Genomic DNA, 7,313 nt, shown 5'->3' with positions numbered 1-7,313 from the left:
GCATTGCAGAGTCAAAATATTGCTCAGAGGAACTATATTTAAACGACATGTCCATCCTCTGTTTCATCTCCTTGCTAAATTAGACTCCCGCGTATATTCACCGTAATATTTTATGATATTGTTCCATCGTGGATATTTTTGAACAATGTAAATGACAGTTTTAAATTAACATTCATGTTTAATCGGAATGACCGGACATGACTGTGCAGCCTCGGTGTGAGGTGGGGATGGCGGATGTGGGCACGGTCTATCTGCCAGACTGTCAGCTCCGCGGAGCGGCCGGAAGTGCGGCCTGGGCCTTGTTTACACGGTCGGGCAGCGCGGTGGGTCCAGAAGAGGCGGCCGTCTTTACCCCCGGTGCCGGGAGTTGCGGCTTGGTTTCCGCTGTGAGTAGAGTCCGTCAATATCAACTTTAACAATATCGCGGCCAGTTTCCAATTGGGACTGTTTACCGCCAGAGCCGATGTTCTGCACCCGGCATCAGAAGACCCCGGATTGATAAACGGGGACGGGAGACACTCAGCGTCACCCAGGGAACCGGGGGAGGGTCACTCACTGCCACCCCCGGGGGAGGGTCACTCACTGCCACCCCCGGGGGAGGGTCACTCACTGCCACCCCCGGGGGAGGGTCACTCACTGCCACCCCCGGGGGAGGGTCACTCACTGCCACCCCCGGGGGAGGGTCACTCACTGTCACCCCGGGGGAGGGTCACTCACTGCCACCCCCGGGGGAGTGTCACTCACTGCCACCCCCGGGGGAGGGTCACTCACTGTCACCCCGGGGGGAGGGTCACTCACTGTCACCCCGGGGGAGTGTCACTCACTGTCACCCCGGGGGGAGGGTCACTCACTGTCACCCCCGGGGGGAGGGTCACTCACTGTCACCCTGGGGGGAGGGTCACTCACTGTCACCCTGGGGGGAGGGTCACTCACCGTCAGCCCGGGGGGAGGGTCACTCACTGTCACCCCGGGGGGAGAGTCACTCACTGCCACCCCGGGGGGAGGGTCACTCACTGCCACCCCCGGGGGAGGGTCACTCACTGTCACCCCCGGGGGGGAGGGTCACTCACTGTCACCCCCGGGGGGAGGGTCACTCACTGCCACCCTGGGGGGAGGGTCACTCACTGTCACCCCCGGGGGGAGGGTCACTCACTGTCAGCCCGGGGGAGGGTCACTCACTGTCACCCCCGGGGGGGAGGGTCACTCACTGTCAGCCCGGGGGGAGGGTCACTCACTGTCACCCCGGGGGGAGAGTCACTCACTGCCACCCCGGGGGGAGGGTCACTCACTGTCAGCCCGGGGGAGGGTCACTCACTGTCACCCCGGGGGGAGGGTCACTCACTGCCACCCCCGGGGGGAGGGTCACTCACTGCCACCCCGGGGGTGTGTCACTCACTGTCACCCCGGGGGGAGGGCCACTCACTGCCACCCCGGGGGAGGGTCACTCACTGTCACCCCCGGGGGAGGGTCACTCACTGTCACCCCGGGGGAGGGTCACTCACTGTCACCCCGGGGGGAGGGTCACTCACCGTCAGCCCGGGGGAGGGTCACTCACTGCCACCCCCGGGGGAGGGTCACTCACTGCCACCCCGGGGGAGGGTCACTCACTGCCACCCCGGGGGGAGGGTCACTCACTGTCACCCCCGGGGGGAGGGTCACTCACCGTCAGCCCGGGGGGAGGGTCACTCACCGTCAGCCCGGGGGGAGGGTCACTCACCGTCAGCCCGGGGGGAGGGTCACTCACCGTCAGCCCGGGGGGAGGGTCACTCACCGTCAGCCCGGGGGGAGGGTCACTCACCGTCAGCCCGGGGGGAGGGTCACTCACCGTCAGCCCGGGGGGAGGGTCACTCACCGTCAGCCCGGGGGGAGGGTCACTCACCGTCAGCCCGGGGGGAGGGTCACTCACCGTCAGCCTGGGGGGAGGGTCACTCACTGTCACCCTGGGGGAGGGTCACTCACTGCCACCCCGAGGGGAGGGTCACTCTGCCACCCTGGGGGGCGGGTCACTCACTGTCACCCCGGGGGGAGGATCACTCACTGCCACCCCGGGGGGAGGGTCACTCACCGTCACCCCGGGGGGAGGGTCACTCACCGTCAGCCCGGGGGGAGGGTCACTCACCGTCAGCCCGGGGGGAGGGTCACTCACCGTCAGCCCGGGGGGAGGGTCACTCACCGCCAGCCCGGGGGGAGGGTCACTCACCGTCAGCCCGGGGGGAGGGTCACTCACCGTCAGCCCGGGGGGAGGGTCACTCACCGTCAGCCCGGGGGAGGGTCACTCACCGTCAGCCCGGGGGGAGGGTCACTCACTGTCACCCCGGGGGGAGGGTCACTCACTGTCACCCCGGGGGGAGGGTCACTCACTGTCACCCCGGGGGGAGGGTCACTCACTGTCACCCCGGGGGGAGGGTCACTCACTGTCACGCCGGGGGGAGGGTCACTCACCGTCAGCCCGGGGGGAGGGTCACTCACCGTCAGCCCGGGGGGAGGGTCACTCACCGTCAGCCCGGGGGGAGGGTCACTCACCGTCAGCCCGGGGGGAGGGTCACTCACCGTCAGCCCGGGGGGAGGGTCACTCACCGTCAGCCCGGGGGGAGGGTCACTCACCGTCAGCCCGGGGGGAGGGTCACTCACTCTCACCCCGGGGGGAGGGTCACTCACTGTCACGCCGGGGGGAGGGTCACTCACTGTCACCCCGGGGGGCTAGGGGGGGGGGGAGGGTCACTCACTGTCACCCGGGAGGGGGAGGGTCACTCACTGTCAGCCCGGGGGACTGGGGGGGGGGTCACTCACCGTCACCCCAAGAACGGAGCGGTCACTCATCGTCACCCAGGGAACGGGGGGGGGGGGAGGGTCACTCACCGTCACCCAGGGAATCGGGGGAAGGGTCACACCGTCACCCCAAGAACCGGGGGAGGGTCACTCACTGTCATCCCTGGGGGAGGGTCACTCACTGTCACCCCGGGGGGAGGGTCACTCACTGTCACCCAGGGAACCGGGGGAGGGTCACTCACTGTCACCCTGGGGGACTAGGGGGGGGGGGGGAGGGTCACTCACTGTCACCCGGGGGGGGGGGGTCACTCACTGTCAGCCCGGGGGACTGGGGGGGGGGGGGTCACTCACCGTCACCCCAAGAACGGAGCGGTCACTCATCGTCACCCAGGGAACGGGGGGGGGGGAGGGTCACTCACCGTCACCCAGGGAATAGGGGGAAGGGTCACACCGTCACCCCAAGAACTGGGGGAGGGTCACTCACTGTCATCCCTGGGGGAGGGTCACTCACTGTCACCCCGGGGGGAGGGTCACTCACTGTCACCCAGGGAACCGGGGGAGGGTCACTCACTGTCACCCCAGGGGGAGGGTCACTCACTCTTAACAGGGAACTGGGGGGGGGTCACTCACCGTCACCCCACGAACCGGGGGGGGAAGGGTCACTCACCGTCACCCAGGGAACGGGAGGGACGGTCACTCACTGTCACCACGGGGGGAGGGTCACTCACTGTCACCCCGGGGGCCGTGTCACTCACTGTCACCCCGGGGGTAGGGTCACTCACTGTCACCCCGGGGGGAGGGTCACTCACCGTCACCCCGGGGGGAGTGTCACTCACCGTCACCCCGGGGGGAGTGTCACTCACCGTCACCCCGGGGGGAGTGTCACTCACCGTCACCCCGGGGGGAGTGTCACTCACCGTCACCCCGGGGGGAGTGTCACTCACCGTCACCCCGGGGGGGAGTGTCACTCACTGTCACCCCGGGGGGCTAGGGGGGGGGGAGGGTCACTCACTGTCACCCGGGAGGGGGAGGGTCACTCACTGTCAGCCCGGGGGACTGGGGGGGGGGGGTCACTCACCGTCACCCCAAGAACGGAGCGGTCACTCATCGTCACCCAGGGAATGGGGGGGGGGGAGGGTCACTCACCGTCACCCAGGGAATCGGGGGAAGGGTCACACCGTCACCCCAAGAACCGGGGGGGGGTCACTCACTGTCATCCCTGGGGGAGGGTCACTCACTGTCACCCCGGGGGGAGGGTCACTCACTGTCACCCAGGGAACCGGGGGAGGGTCACTCACTGTCACCCCGGGGGACTAGGGGGGGGGGGGGGGGAGGGTCACTCACTGTCACCCGGGGGGGGGAGGGTCACTCACTGTCAGCCCGGGGGACTGGGGGGGGGGGTCACTCACCGTCACCCCAAGAACGGAGCGGTCACTCATCGTCACCCAGGGAACGGGGGGGGGGGAGGGTCACTCACCGTCACCCAGGGAATAGGGGGAAGGGTCACACCGTCACCCCAAGAACCGGGGGAGGGTCACTCACTGTCATCCCTGGGGGAGGGTCACTCACTGTCACCCCGGGGGGAGGGTCACTCACTGTCACCCAGGGAACCGGGGGAGGGTCACTCACTGTCACCCCAGGGGGAGGGTCACTCACTCTTAACAGGGAACTGGGGGGGGGGGGGTCTCTCACCGTCACCCCACGAACCGGGGGGGGGGGGGGGTCACTCACCGTCACCCAGGGAACGGGAGGGACGGTCACTCACTGTCACCACGGGGGGAGGGTCACTCACTGTCACCCCGGGGGCCGTGTCACTCACTGTCACCCGGGGGGGGGAGGGTCACTCACTGTCAGCCCGGGGGACTGGGGGGGGGGGGTCACTCACCGTCACCCCAAGAACGGAGGGGTCACTCACCGTCACCCAGGGAACCGGGGGAAGGGTCACACCGTCACCCCAAGAACCGGGGGAGGGTCACTCACTGTCATCCCTGGGGGAGGGTCACTCACTGTCACCCCGGGGGGAGGGTCACTCACTGTCACCCAGGGAACCGGGGGAGGGTCACTCACTGTCACCCCAGGGGGAGGGTCACTCACTCTTAACAGGGAACTGGGGGGGGGGTCACTCACCGTCACCCCACGAACCGGGGGGGGAAGGGTCACTCACCGTCACCCAGGGAACGGGAGGGACGGTCACTCACTGTCACCACGGGGGGAGGGTCACTCACTGTCACCCCGGGGGCCGTGTCACTCACTGTCACCCCGGGGGTAGGGTCACTCACTGTCACCCCGGGGGGAGGGTCACTCACCGTCACCCCGGGGGGAGTGTCACTCACCGTCACCCCGGGGGGAGTGTCACTCACCGTCACCCCGGGGGGAGTGTCACTCACCGTCACCCCGGGGGGAGTGTCACTCACCGTCACCCCGGGGGGAGTGTCACTCACCGTCACCCCGGGGGGGAGTGTCACTCACCGTCACCCCGGGGGGGAGTGTCACTCACCGTCACCCCGGGGGGGAGTGTCACTCACCGTCACCCCGGGGGGGAGTGTCACTCACCGTCACCCCGGGGGGGAGTGTCACTCACCATCACCCCGGGGGGGAGTGTCACTCACCATCACCCCGGGGGGGAGTGTCACTCACCGTCACCCCGGGGGGGAGTGTCACTCACCGTCACCCCGGGGGGGGAGTGTCACTCACCGTCACCCCGGGGGGGAGTGTCACTCACCGTCACCCCGGGGGGAGTGTCACTCACTGTCACCCTTGGAACCAGGGGAGAGTCACTCACCGTCACCCAGGGAATCGGGGGGGTGGTCACATACTGTCACCCCGGGGGGAGGGTCACTCACCATCACCCCAAGAACAGGGGAAGGTCACTCACTGTCACCCCGGGAACCGGGGGAGGGTCACTCACTGCCACCCCGGGGGGAGGGTCACTCACTGTCACCCCAGGGGAGGGTCACTCACTGTCACCCCGGGGGGAGGGTCACTCACTGTTACCCCGGGAACCGGGGGAGGGTCACTCACTGCCACCCCGGGGGGAGGGTCACTCACTGTCACCCCAGGGGAGGGTCACTCGCTGTCACCCAGGGAACCGGGGGAGGGTCACTCACTGTCACCCCGGGGGGAGTGTCACTCGCTGTCACCCCGGGGGAAGGGTCACACACCGGCACCCGGGGAACCGGGGGAGGGTCACTCATCGTCACTCGGGGAACCGGGCTAGGGTCACTCACTGTCACCCCGGGGGGAGGGTCACTCACTGTCACCCCGGGGGGAGGGTCACTCACTGTCACCCCGGGGGGAGGGTCACTCACTGTCACCCCCGGGGGGAGGGTCACTCACCGTCACCCCGCGGGGAGTGTCACTCACCGTCACCCCGCGGGGGAGGGTCACTCACTGCCACCCCCGGGGGGAGGGTCACTCACTGTCACCCCCGGGGGGAGGGTCACTCACCGTCACCCCGCGGGGAGTGTCACTCACCGTCACCCCGGGGGGAGTGTCACTCACCGTCACCCCGGGGGGAGTGTCACTCACCGTCACCCCGGGGGGAGTGTCACTCACCGTCACCCCGGGGGGAGTGTCACTCACCGTCACCCCGGGGGGAGTGTCACTCACCGTCACCCCGGGGGGAGTGTCACTCACCGTCACCCCGGGGGGAGTGTCACTCACCGTCACCCCGGGGGGAGTGTCACTCACCGTCACCCCGGGGGGGAGTGTCACTCACCGTCACCCCGGGGGGGAGTGTCACTCACCGTCACCCCGGGGGGGAGTGTCACTCACTGTCACCCTTGGAACCGATGGAGAGTCACTCACCGTCACCCAGGGAATCGGGGGGGGGGGTGGTCACATACTGTCACCCCGGGGGGAGGGTCACTCACCATCACCCCAAGAACAGGGGAAGGTCACTCACCGTCACCCCGGGAACCGGGGGAAGGTCACTCACCGTCACCCCTGGGGGAGTGTCACTCACCGTCACCCCGGGGGGAGTGTCACTCACCGTCACCCCGGGGGAATGTCACTCACCGTCACCCCGGGGGGGGAGTGTCACTCACCGTCACCCCGGGGGGAGTGTCACTCACCGTCACCCCGGGGGGAGTGTCACTCACCGTCACCCCGGGGGGAGTGTCACTCACCGTCACCCCGGGGGGAGTGTCACTCACCGTCACCCCGGGGGGAGTGTCACTCACCGTCACCCCGGGGGGAGTGTCACTCACCGTCACCCCGGGGGGAGTGTCACTCACCGTCACCCCGGGGGGAGTGTCACTCACCGTCACCCCGGGGGGAGTGTCACTCACCGTCACCCCGGGGGGAGTGTCACTCACCGTCACCCCGGGGGGAGTGTCACTCACCGTCACCCCGGGGGGAGTGTCACTCACCGTCACCCCGGGGGGAGTGTCACTCACCGTCACCCCGGGGGGAGTGTCACTCACCGTCACCCCGGGGGGAGTGTCACTCACCGTCACCCCGGGGGGAGTGTCACTCACCGTCACCCCGGGGGGAGTGTCACTCACCGTCACCCCGGGGGGAGTGTCACTCACCGTCACCCCGGG

At 68.7% G+C, this 7,313-nt stretch overlaps 1 protein-coding gene across 2 annotated transcripts in view; it reads left to right on the top strand.

Moving 5' to 3' along the window:
- Nucleotides 1-251: 251 nt before the first annotated feature.
- slu7 (SLU7 homolog, splicing factor) overlaps nt 252-7,313 on the top strand; it is a 74,154-nt gene continuing 67,092 nt past the window's right edge. Inside the window, exon 1 of one of the 2 annotated variants that reach the window (XM_072512076.1) lies at nt 252-386. The gene's annotated coding sequence lies outside the window, so the exon portion shown is untranslated. The remainder of the gene's footprint in view (nt 387-7,313) is intronic. The other variant, XM_072512077.1, reaches the window with a different exon arrangement.

This window comes from Scyliorhinus torazame, chromosome 7 (genome assembly GCF_047496885.1).
Source record: "Scyliorhinus torazame isolate Kashiwa2021f chromosome 7, sScyTor2.1, whole genome shotgun sequence".
NCBI lineage: Eukaryota > Metazoa > Chordata > Chondrichthyes > Carcharhiniformes > Scyliorhinidae > Scyliorhinus > Scyliorhinus torazame.
Note: the sequence above shows the minus strand (reverse complement) of the source record. Positions and strands in the feature narration are given on the sequence as shown.